Genomic DNA, 12,789 nt, shown 5'->3' with positions numbered 1-12,789 from the left:
TTTGAGGTCCTTAGAGTCCCCTTTCTTGTGAATGAGGATAATGTTTGCATTCTTCCATGGTTCCGGTACCGTCGATGACACCAGGAACTGCGTATACAGGGTGGCCAGTTTTTCTAGCACGATATCCCCGTCGTCCTTCAGCAAATCTGTAGTTATCTGATCCTCTCCAGCTGATTTCCCCCTTTTCATAGTTTCTAGTGCTTTCTGGACCTCGTCCTTCGTCACTGGTAGAACGTCTGACTGTTTTTCCCTACCGCCAATCTCATTACGGTCCTGACTACTTTGGCTACTGTAGAGATCTGTATAGAACTCCTCGGCTACTTTGAGTATCTTTTCCATATTAGTGATGACGTTGCCCGCCTTGTCCCTTATCGCATACATCTGGTTTTTGCCTATGCCCAATTTCTTCTTTACCGCTTTAAGGCTTCCCCCGTTCTTTACAGCATGCTCAATTTTCTCCATGTTATACTTCCTTATATCGGCCACCTTGCACTTATTGATTAGCTTTGATATCTCGGCCAATTCGATCTGGTCTGTTTGATTGGAAGTTTTCATACTCTGGCGTTTCTTAATCAAATCTGTCGTCTCCTTAGACAGCTTACCGGTATGCTCTCTAACTATCCTACCGCCTACTTCTACCGCGGACTCAGTAATGATATCTCTGAAATTATTGTTCCTTGCGTCTAGGGTGATGTCGCCATCCTCAGTTAGAGCTGAATACCTATTCTGTAGCGAGATCCTGAACTCTTCTGCCCTCCCCCTCACCGCTAATTCGTTGATGGGTTTCTTTCTCACTAATCTGTTGTGTTCCTTCTTCAGATTTAGGCTAATTCGGGACCTCACCATCCTGTGGTCACTGCATGGCACTTTCCCGATTACCTCTACATCTTGAATAATGGCGGGTGTTGAACACATTATGAAGTCGATTTCGTTTTTAGTCTCCCCGTTAGGACTTTTCCATGTCCATTTCCGGTTCTTCCGTTTGCTGAAGAAGGTATTCATGATTCTTAAGTTATTGCGCTCTGCAAACTCAACCAGTAACTCCCCCCTGCTATTCCTAGAACCAATGCCATAGGCACCGACTGCCTGGTCTTCTGCCTGTTTTTTCCCTACCTTGGCATTGAAGTCGCCCATTAGTACAGCATACTGCGTCTTTACTTTTCGCATTGCCGATTCTACATCTTCATAGAAGCTTTCAACTGCCTGGTCATCATAACTACATGTAGGTGAATAGGCTTGTACAACCTTCAGTTTATACCGCTTATTAAGCCTAATTACGATGCCTGCAACCCTCTCATTAATACTATAGAATTCATCTATATTACCCGCTATATACTTATTGACAAGGAAACCTACTCCTAGTTGTCGCCTCTCTGGTAAACCTCGATAACACAGTACATGCCCATCCTTCAGTATAGTATATGCCTCATTCGTCCTCCTAACCTCACTAAGCCCTATGACATCCCAATTCATGCCCTCTAGTTCCTCTAACAGCACTGCTAAAGTAGCTTCACTAGCTATGGTTCTAGCATTAAACGTTGCCAGGGTCAGTTTCCAATGGCGGCCTGTCCAGCGGAGCCAGGCTTTCTTAGCACCCTCTGCTGCGTCACAGGTCTGACCGCCGCCGTGGTCAGTTGTTCCGCAGCCGCTGGTGGCTGAGGGCCGTGGTTTCATGGAGCTTATCATAGGAGGTTGCGGCCAATTACTGAACCAGGGTGGCCAACTACTGTTCTGGTGAGGGAGTGCGTTGCCGGAGGTGTTCACCGGCATCAGGTCGCACCCCAAACCTGTTTATGGAATTCCATCGACAGGCGGTTTTTTTTTTCATCCGGTGGAGATATACGCGGCACCGGGATTTCAACCCCGGTCCTCTTGCATGCGAGGCGGATGTTCTACCGCTACCATTAAGCAACTCAGGAGCTTCTTTGGCCTGTGCTCATAATTTCGATGTTTTATACGGAACTTTGCTTCCATTGCCTTGCCGCTGACTCAGCTACTTGGCAATAACTCAGACCTTTCGCTGTAGTCACCAGCATGCTACGCCGCCTACAATACTTTACGACGCCTCTTCACAGCCCCGCCCATCCTGCGCCATCTTGACCCCCAGGCGCCCACCGAAGTGCACGCAGGCGCCAGTGGTCTTGGCCTCGGCGCTGTGCTTGCTCAGCGCCCCTCTGGCATCGGCGAATACGTAGTCGCCTACGCCAGCCGTACTCTCACGATATCCGAAACCAACTAATCAATATCGAAAAAGGAGTGCTTGGCCATTGTCAGGGCACTCACAAAGTGTCGCCCTTACCTTTACGGCCGTCCTTTTGATGTCCTCCTGATGCGCAGTCCTTGTGTGGTTGGCTGCAGCCTTCTCCGGGCCATTCAAGCAGGATATGTCACATCTTGGCATCGGAATGGTGGAGGCAAGCCCGTCTTTACAGAGAAATGCTACGTGTCCACTGTGTTGGCAGCGGGGATACTCGGTGCGGAGGTCAGGTAGCCGACTGGAGCAAGACGGTTGACGGATTAACGGAGTTCATGTGGAAGACTGTTCGCCTCACGTTGCCTTCACAGAAGGAGCGCGCAAATTTACAGGGTGAACTGCTGATCTTGGGAGACGAAGAGTTGGATGTAAGGCACAGGCGGATCTTGGAGCGTGGGTCAAAGTTTTGTCTGCAACCCGATGTAAGTCCAGCTGATCTTCTGGCGGTGTCTCAAAATGTTGCTCGTCATGTTCCGGAAAATGAGAAGAGTCGGTTTTTGAGTGAAGGCACGGACGTAACAGCGGCACGGAATTGTAAGCAGAAGTCACGGTACAGTCTGAAACCAGTATGTGACTACCTGGTTGACAACCGATTGCTTCTGATGGTATCTGATAAGGAAGGCTTCTTTGTCGTTGTACCTGACAGCTGTTTCTCTTATAAAGCCTCGGCCGCGATTGCCAAGAATTTCACGAAGGTGAAAACGAAGCCATCGTCTTACAGGAAGCAAACTATCGCTTGGTTAGATGATCACAACCTGAAGGCTTTAAGTTCGAGGGTGAAGGCAGCTACAGACGCCAGCTTGGATGTTTTCTTCTCGGCAAAGGCGCACAAGACGGACATTCCTTTCAGGATCATTGTTTCAGAACGTCGAACCTGGCAGTACAAGATTTCGGGATTTTTGAAGAAGCATCTAAAGATGTATAAATTTGAGGACCCGTTTTTTATTCCGAGTTCTTCTAAGGTGCTAGAATTTTTATGGACAGAAAACCGGGTAGGTGCTCTGCAATCAGCATTGATGTGGAGGACTTATATGATTCTTTGCATAGGACGGACTTCTAAGGTGTGTGCAAGACTGCATCACTGTAGATAAAGATGAATTGGCTTTTATTAATGCGTGCGATAAATCGGTTGCTAGTTTCTTGGAGCTGTTATCCTTTTACCTTAGTTCCACTTTCGTCTGTTGGCAAGGCAGCATGTACATCCAGAAGCCAGGGGTATGCATTGGGCCGCAGGTCGCTCCTGTGCTCAGCGACATTTTTCTGTCCAAAGTTGACACCGCATTGAAGCCAGGTCTGGATACCGTCGGTATAGTAGCGTTTCGCTATGTTGATGACTACCTTATTTTCTTGGATAAGGATGGTTTCGATAGTTTGGCGCAAGATGTGTTACAAAAGTTCAAAGAGCAAGGTCAGGGCCTGTTTTTTACGTATGAGTTTCCTAAAGATCAACATATACAGTTTCTGAATTTGGACCTGTGCTTTGAAGACAATCATGTGTGTTGGAGCTACAGCTCCAGGTCAGGGAAGCCTTTGCTAAGCTTTGAATCGGAGCACTCGAGGTTGGTAAAGGATGGTTTGGCGGTTCGATGCATCAAGTCCACAATACGTAAATCTTGCCATCACCGTGTTGAAGATACATTTTCAGAACAAATTTCGAAGTTGTTGGTGGCAGGCTTTCCAACTGTCCATCTCGCTCGTCTGTCAGAACGTGTTTTAACACGTTCGAGGAAGAGCAAAACGGGCAGGTTGATGTTGGTGTGGCGATGCGGCGAAAGAAGGTGGCTGCCATACCTTACCTCCATGGCGTTTCGCACCGATTCAAGAAACTGGCGGCAAGGTGCGACGTTGAGGTTATATGTACAGCGAGAAACAAGATAGGAGGCTTGTGCGCCAGAGTTAGAAAGGGGCTCGACAATGTAGCTCGTGATAGTTTTCGTTGTGCAGAGTCACATAAGAAAAGGTTCACCACCTGCAGAAAGAATGTGGTTTATCGCATTCCGCTCAATTGTGGCCGGTGCTACTACGAGCAGACAGGTAGATGTCTAAATGTGCGCCTGACGGAGCACTCTAATTCTCTGGGAGGGAAAGCGAGTTCTAATCTGGCGCTACATGTGCAATCCCGAGTGTGTAAGTCGGAGCAAGATCCGTCCCTTTGTGCGCCTGATTTCACTAATACGGGTGTAGTTTACAGCAATGGTAAACAATTCATTCGAGAGTTGGTTGAAGCATATTACATTGCTAAGGCTGAGGACAAGTTTGTGGCTAAGGCATCGGTTAGCCTTCATTGTAAGTAATTCGCTCTATTAGAAAAGTCGGTAGTTAGGCCTTGACTTTGAATTGGCTTTGAATTTTCTTTTTCATCTTCTCAATTTCCTGCAATTCCACTGGTTGGGATGTGCGCTTACTTTTCGGAAGAAGTCTTCGTTGTTTTCTTCCGTTCAGTAAACATTCAGTTGCTAGTCCAGCCTTGTCCTGTCCTCTTCTTCCCTGTGTCTCGTCCTTTGGCTGGTTAAATTAGAACCATTACCAACTTGCCCAGTCGTCAACCTTGTTGAACGAAAGGACAAATGGATCGCCTCTCTTATTGACTACCTCTCCAACAATTCAGCGATTACGCCTTCACGCGCCCTTCGCCGCCAAGCTTCCAACTAAGATATTCTGGATAACCTCCTTTACCGGCGCAACTACAATTCAAGTGCACGGAAATGGCTTCTCGTGATCCAGCGCCATCTACGAACCGAAATATGTACAGCTTCCACGCCTATCCGCAGTGCGGTCACGCCGGAGTTTCTTAGACGTAGACTAGAATCCGTCTTCGCTATTATTGGCGCGATATGTACAACCCGGTTCTCAGGTACGTTCGATCTTGCCTGGCTTGTCGACGCCGCAAACTTGCCTCTCACCGTTCGGCTGGTGAGTCAGAGCCTCTAATATCTCCATCTACCCTTCGACCGCATTGGCATTGACCTCTACGGCCCTCTTCCGTACACAGCTAACAGCAATCGCTGGGTCATTAGGGAGATTTAGAATAGGGGGAGCCAAGTCATCTATGACCAGTTATGCATCGCTGTTTTTTTTTTTTTTTTTACTGCTAGAAACACTGCGATGGGGGGAGCTAGATACTGCTATTAGTTGCAGCTCATGCACAAAGAATTTCCATGCAGGGACCGGTTGCGATGCTAACGAATGTGCACTGAGGTCTCTAAAAAAGCACTGTAATAACATGAAAATTCGTCCACTGCCGTGATGACAGCGCAAAGGATGAAAGTGGCAATCATGACATATATGCAGAATAGCTGTATGCCTTGCTATGCTAAACGAAAAGCTGCATCAACTCCTTCCACCAAAAGACAAAGAGGATGACATGGAATGGGCAGTGAAACACATGTACGAAAAGTTTGATGATGTCATGAAATGAATAAACGAACAAGGACATAAAGTCGCTCTAAAAGGATCTTGACAAATGTGACTGAGAGCAGGTTATTGAAGCGCAGCAGGAGCTACAGGAAGCTGTAAATGATCTTGAATGGCACAGCAGACGCCTCAGTCTAGAATTTCACAGAATTCCTGTGACGCCTAAAGAAGACTTTCTGCAAAAAGTCACCGAACTTGCCCCAGTTCTAAATGTACCGGTTGTGACTAAGAATGACATCTCAGCTATACACCATCTTCCAGCCAAATTAGATAAGATACCGGGAATAATTATTCAATATCACCACCAGACAGATAGGGACATGTGGCTGGCTATGCGGAAAAAACTAAAGGAAGCAAAAAGCAACTCGTCCATTCTCGAGAACATGACCAGGCATAAACGTGACCTTTATCGAAGTGTGAAACACTGGGCGAAGACAAATGGTTTCTCCTTTGTGTGGCATTCCAACGGTAGAATCCTGCTTCATAAAGAACCTGGAGATACTGGTATCGTTGTAAAATCCTATCGACAGCTATTCGATCTTGAATGGTAAGCGGATGCTGTAGAAAAAACAAAATCTCTGAACAGAAAATGCTTGTGATACCCGAGGATTTCGCCAAGATTTCTGAAGCGCAAAAATATGTATATCCTCTTTAATTTTGAATTGTCAATCTGCCAGGTCAAACGTAGATGATTGGATCTGCTTTAACGTGCTTTAAACTATGGGTTTCCTGTGATTATACTAACAGAAACTTGGTATCATCAAGAGTGCAAAATCTTCACACCTCCATCATACTTTCATTTTTTTTTCTTACACGAGAAAACAAACGCGGCGGTGGCGTGTCCGTTCTTGTGCGTCTGACTTGCGAGTGTTACGTCGAAATGGCGTTTACTGCTTTTACAGATGATTAAGAAGTACTTGTGATCTGTTATGGTACGCAAATGTTTGTGGGGTTATATAGGCCACCCAGCGGTAGTTTGAATGCATTATTGTGCATTCCTTGAACTTATGTTTATTTTTTCATATGAAATCAATGTATAACTTCTTGTAGGAGGGAACTTCAGTAACAATTTACTCGGAAGCGATGTTAAAGAAGCTCACAAGAAAACATGGGTTTGATATAATATCTAATAGCGCGTCAAGGGTGACTGACATCACAGCTACACTATAGTAGAATTCTATAAAACAGATCATCCACCACCACTTATTAGAACAGGCGCCATAGCCACTGATATCAGCGACTACTCGCCGGTCTATATGCTTGTAAGCGGATTAAATAAAAGCAGAAAGGAAAACCAATATTTCAGTTTAGAGAAATGATCTGTACGTTTCATGGGACCGAGTGTATAATGCAAGTAGCCCCGAAGAGGCAGATTAAGACTTCTTAAGTGTAATTTTGCCCAATTATAACTTATGTTTTCCCGTAAGGACTACGAACAAGGCACGAAGAAGTCGTAAGTCGCGGGTAAGCACGGAAATAATAAAACGATTACCCTAAAAAATTGCCTATATGAAACATTCATTGAAACTTAAAGGTCCACGGAAACGGCCCCCAAGAAGCCACTGATAAACGTGTCCAGTGTGTAGAACACATCCTTTTGAGCATTAACGCAAAGTATAACTCCTTAGAACAAAGCCAGCGATTTATTAATAATTTTTAAAAATAGCATTTTTGAAATTAGAGGGCAGAGAAAATGTTGCTTGGCGGTGTCGCATGGAACTATTTTCCTTAACTCGTGACGTCACGGGTGAGTTGACTGGCAAGGCTTGCTAGAAGCTGCAATAGACCTCTCCCTCGAGTAAACAGCGTGACGTCACGGAACGCACGTGCGGCGACTGTAGCGCTCTTCGATGCAGCGGCGATGGGCAAAATCCGTCGTTTTTCTCGGCCGCGGCCGTACTGAATGCAGCGGCGCGCGCTTGTGTCTCGATTATTTCTTACGCCGTGGTCTCGACCAAGGCCCATTCCTTGTCTCGACTAGCCCCCAATGCGTTCCTGTGTATTCCAAACCGATGGAGCTGCCTGAGTACGCGACGTGTATTGCCTGAAATCGCTCGCCGGCGGTATGTTGAAAAGTTAGTAGTTGACGGGGACCAATACCCCGACCCCTTCCTTTTGAAGGACTGGAAAAATGACCCCAAATTGTGGCCGAATGTTCGTTTTGGTGACATATGCGTGTATCTTGTTCAGACGCCCGGCCCTAGCTACGCCACGGATAGCTTCAAGTCCTATCGCTCGTTGAAGGCTTACGTTCTTGCAGCGGAAGGGCATGTGCGCCAAGTTTTCATTGCCGACGCTAGCTTAAAGTGCCGCTTTTTAAAAGCTAAAGTGGCGCCGTCGCAGAGGACCACCGGCAAGCTATATGAAGCTTGCTTTTGCATGAGGACGGAACCGTACAGGCAGCCCACTGCACATGCATGGCCGGGTAAGCTGTGTTCGGTGTGACGTCGAGCAATAGCGTTTTAACAGGTTACTTTCATAGGCAGGAATATGAATGGATGCGGCAGACCGGAAGTGCAGTACAAAATCGTCCCGCCAGAATATATCCTTCACACGTGAAATCAGTCTGCGATACGCAGAGCATAGGATCTCGTATTTTTTGATCGTGCTATAAGGTTTTCGACGTCGATGGTTCGATTCCGGCCGCGGTTGCAGCGGCGGCAACTTATCGATGCGGCCAAAGTTGAAAGCGTGCTCTTGTGTCGTGCAGTGTCAGGTATTAGGTGGTCAATGCTCCGGATCCGTGTTATGCGACGTGCCTCACAACCCATGTGCCGCCTGAGCACTTCAGACCCTGCCTATCTAGCCTTTACGCTTGTAAGTCTAGCCTTTACACTTGTAAGTCGTACTATGCTACCAGTTTGCTACAATTAAAATGTTTATTACCTTCTACCATCCCTGTGCATGCTGAACGTTTTCTAGAGGTTCTGGCACTTAAGTTGCTGCAATAGCTCGAATGGTAATCTACAAGTTTCAAAGTGTGCGCGCTCTTGTAATGCTTGACATTTAACAGTAATAAACATTTATCTTTTAGTTTAGCCACGCATGTAGCTTATTTACTCTTCAAAGTGGCAATGCTCGTTTCATATGGACTCATTCGGTCCACTAGTTTACAGCTTTGTGAGTGGAACAACCAGTTCCGTGAAAGTGTACGTAAAAATTTTTGTTATTCCCCCTAACTACTTGATCTTTATTACCTTAGTTTTAGCTTAAACTCTCTGACAACATACCTTACTAGTTGCTACTTAACATTGAGATGAGCTGCATATATATGAGCTCAACAGAGGTTGAGTTGAGCACCCTTTTTGAGGAAACATGAAAAAATGTTAACGAAGAAGGTAAATAATGAGGTACGGCTTGCCTTCTCAAAGCCCCTACTTCTATGGGTACAAAACAACCTTCAGTCACACAGTTTTATGTAAATCACCAGATAGTGTAATAAGTCCAGTGAATGATAAACTAGCTGAACTCTAGAACAAATCAGCATGGGCAAGTTCCGCAGATCCGGTCTGTGGGCTTCCATTTATCTCGGCGCAGTGCGTGCACACACAATTTCAGATTTTTGTCCCGTAGAAAACGAAAAAAGCGTATACCAGAGCCTTTCTTGGCGCGGTTGGTGCATCCCACTGCACAGCATCTCGTAGGCATTACAATTGAGGGTCGAGGCAAAGGTCCCAATGCCCGCAATGAAGATTATTGTTGCCCGCGCAGCGAATCTCTATGCGAGCGCATGCATTCAGGCGACTGTTTTGCCCACCGGCGTCTGCGGCGCAAACCGGAAACGTCACCACCGTGACGTCACTCGCATCGCGTGACGTACCCGAGGAGAGGTCTATTCGCTGCGGCCACTGCAACCATGACGTCACGGACACACTTCCGGTAGCTGCGAAAGTCGTCTGCTTGTGCGCTGCTCGAACTCTGTGCGGGCTGTTACACAGCTCGCCGCCCTTATCGGTTAGGTGGCCAATACCCATTAAGTGCAAAAACCGAAGCGACGCAGGGATCGGCGGAACGAAGCTGCTTTAACAAATAACTCATTTAAATAACCTGGTTTCAGGAGTACCGGATTGTCGTCCGACGAGGCGTCAACAGCATGGTCAAGCCCCGCACGATGGCAGCACCTCGTCGACCGCTGTAAACACCGCCGCTGTGGCCCCTCCTCCCGCATACCGTTCGCGAACGACACGGCGGATCGTTAGCACCGATGTCCGAAATAAAGCGTGCTAAAATTTGTTGGCGTCTGAAATACCGAGCCGAATATCAAGTATGAAGCCCTCGTGAGGATCGCTGACCAGCAGTAAATTGCTGGTAAAAGCGATAGCTGATACAAGCTAGTTTCTGCTCAAGCCAGCTGCCGCTGGTGCATTTCGGCTGATCCGATCTGCTCGTAATAGCTCTTCGATTAATGCGTCGGCAGAGTGAACCCTATAATTATTTCACTATCACAGGATAGGATTCACTATAAGGCAGTTTCATAAGTAGACGATTTACGACAGCGTTGATCATGTTCCAAAGCGTCGACCGCCGCGGCTTCGAAGCGAAACAATTTAGGCCTAGCGACGACTAGGGACAGTCACGCACTGCGCCGTCGTTCGCCGCGCTCTCGCGCCCCACCCCCGCGGTAAATGTGGAACGTACCTCAGCCTTTTCGCGGCATCCCGTGCTTCAAGCGTTGCAAACTCGTGTACTTTCATAGCTAAGGCCGCGTATTTTTTGACGTTCTGCTCAGCAACAAGCCGTTCAAACGATACTGCAGGCAAGACAAGGCTTCAGTACGCAGTCGCTGCGCTGTCAGCCGTAATCGGAGACGTCGGGCGGCACCATAATCTATACATCGGTCTTTAAACGTGATACAGTGGGCAAATGAATAACTTTGTGAAGCAGACCCACTCGTACGTCTCGCGCACTCGGGCGCCGACGAGTAGCTTCTGTCAACAGACGCCGTCATAACCTCGGTTAACGACACAAACCGAGGTCGTCAAGCTCGGTTTGCGGTAACCGCGGTTAGAGGTGTAACCATGGTATAGTCCGCCGTGTAACATAGGGTAACCACGGGTTCGCGGTTACACTAACCGTCGCTGCGCGAACTCCTCAGGCGTGTGCGAGCGAGGACGGGTTGGCGCGAGTACGCCAGTGAGCGAGCGCGCGGCAACCGGAAGTTCATCAAAGTGACGTGTGTCTGGGCGGAGCATTCAACTTGCTTGTATTCTTTATTTTTTTATGGCTCCCTTCGACGTACGAGTTGAGAGGGGAAATTGGAAGGGTCATTTTTAATCGCCGATATCTCTGGTGTTGCAGAAGCTAGATCGAAAATGTTTGCCGGAAAATGATCAGTGTTATGGCGTTTTTTACCCTTCTTGGTGGACCCTATCAGTGGACCTTTAAGTCGAAAACGTTTTCACAGAATTTAGGCGTTAAGGAATAAACTTACTACTGTACTGAGAAAGGCAAGAACAGCGTATTACCATGATTTATTTTAACGAAATGCAAGCAGATCAGATTTGCAAGGAAAACATTTAACTCTGTACTTTGCGCGGCCAAGAAAAAGCTACGTCCAATCAGTGTTTTACGCTGGTGAAACGTTTTCTGGATCTCGGTTGGCAAACCTTTTCGCTGACTTTTATTTAAATCAGTTCCCAGATTCACCGGAGAGCGATAATTTGAGCAAGTCGTGTACACAGACGAGTGCAAATTCTTTATTTTCATCCCCGGCTGACAAACGAGAAGTTGAGTCTGCCCTTCTGAATTTAAACAAACGTAGTGGTTGTGACGCGGAAGACCTACAAGTCAAAGCAGTAATCTTTGTAGCCTACCTTATCGCATCACCTTTCACATATAGTTTAACTTGTTCTTATCAACAGGAATATTTCATTAAAGAATGAAAGTTGCTAAAGTGACTGTAATATATACTAGTTTCGACAAAAATAGGTTAAATAACTACGAAATCCATTTTAAATCCTTCAAGGTTTTCTAAGCGATTTGAAAATTTTTTTACACAATTGAGTGGCAAACTTTCTGTCGAAGTATTTTTTGTAAATAGCTTTCAACATGTATTCTGGAGAAATTGTTCAACACAAACACAATTGTTAAAATAAAAAGAAGTAATTTTTACACAATTTTTCGAATAGCCTCCTTAGATTAGGGATTTACATTAATCTGTCAAAAGCATTTGACATCCTCTGCCATAAAAGGTTAATTCAACAACTCTTCTCTTACGGCGTGCATGGCATTGCATATGACCTCTTCACATCATTCGTAAGCCATCACAAGCAGTATGTTTCACTGGGTGAGCATTTCTCAGAACTAAAATTCATTAAGAGAGGAGTACCACAGGGACCACTTTTGTTCTCCCTATATGTCAATGATTTGCAAGATATTAGAGTCATGACCAGTTATTACTCATTTAACACGCAAGGAAAGAGCAAATTATAAAGCTAATATATTGGGTTGCTTTATCGTGTGCATTACAGTTTCTGTAACGTTAGACAAGCGTCTAATAAAACCTTTCAACTCACTGCTTGTGCAAAGTTTCTCCGTTCGCGTGAACCACGACCCCACAAAACACGTATAGCAACGCTCTCACCATACCAGGTGTTGAAGTGTCAAGCCTTAACACTATCCTGCAATATTAATAGAAGAGAGCGCGCGAGCCAGAGTTATTTTGCGCACAATTACAGGCAACACATTACCGCATTCCGCGTGCCATAACCGTCTTGTCATCGCTAGCAGCCGGGTACGCGCAAACAAGAGCAGTTTAAAGGCAAATAAATGTTAAATAGGCGTTCCGGCAGTGATGAGGCATTTTTACATCTTGTTGTTCAAAGATTTACCGTTTGAGTGAGAGGTGTAGCTGGCCACATCACAGGCCATTAAAATAAGTTGCCCAGAAAAGGTTCGTTGCAGCACGCTTGCCACGCACGCACACCCATATAGAAAAAGTAAGAAAAGAAAAGGTTAACAGCGGTCTCTAGCGCAGAACTGCAGATAGCATGGTTCATTATCTGCGCTTCATAACCGCCTTATTATCGCTAGCGGCCGGTGCCTCCCAATCAGCTGGCGTTTCGCAGTATTGCTAGTAAGGCGGGAGTGACAACAATTAACGGACCCGTGGCACCCTTTCC

The sequence above is a fragment of the Amblyomma maculatum genome, chromosome 11 (assembly GCF_055883805.1).
Source record: "Amblyomma maculatum isolate TAMU_Amacu chromosome 11, ASM5588380v1, whole genome shotgun sequence".
In the NCBI taxonomy this organism is placed as follows: Eukaryota; Metazoa; Arthropoda; class Arachnida; order Ixodida; family Ixodidae; genus Amblyomma; species Amblyomma maculatum.
Note: the sequence above shows the minus strand (reverse complement) of the source record.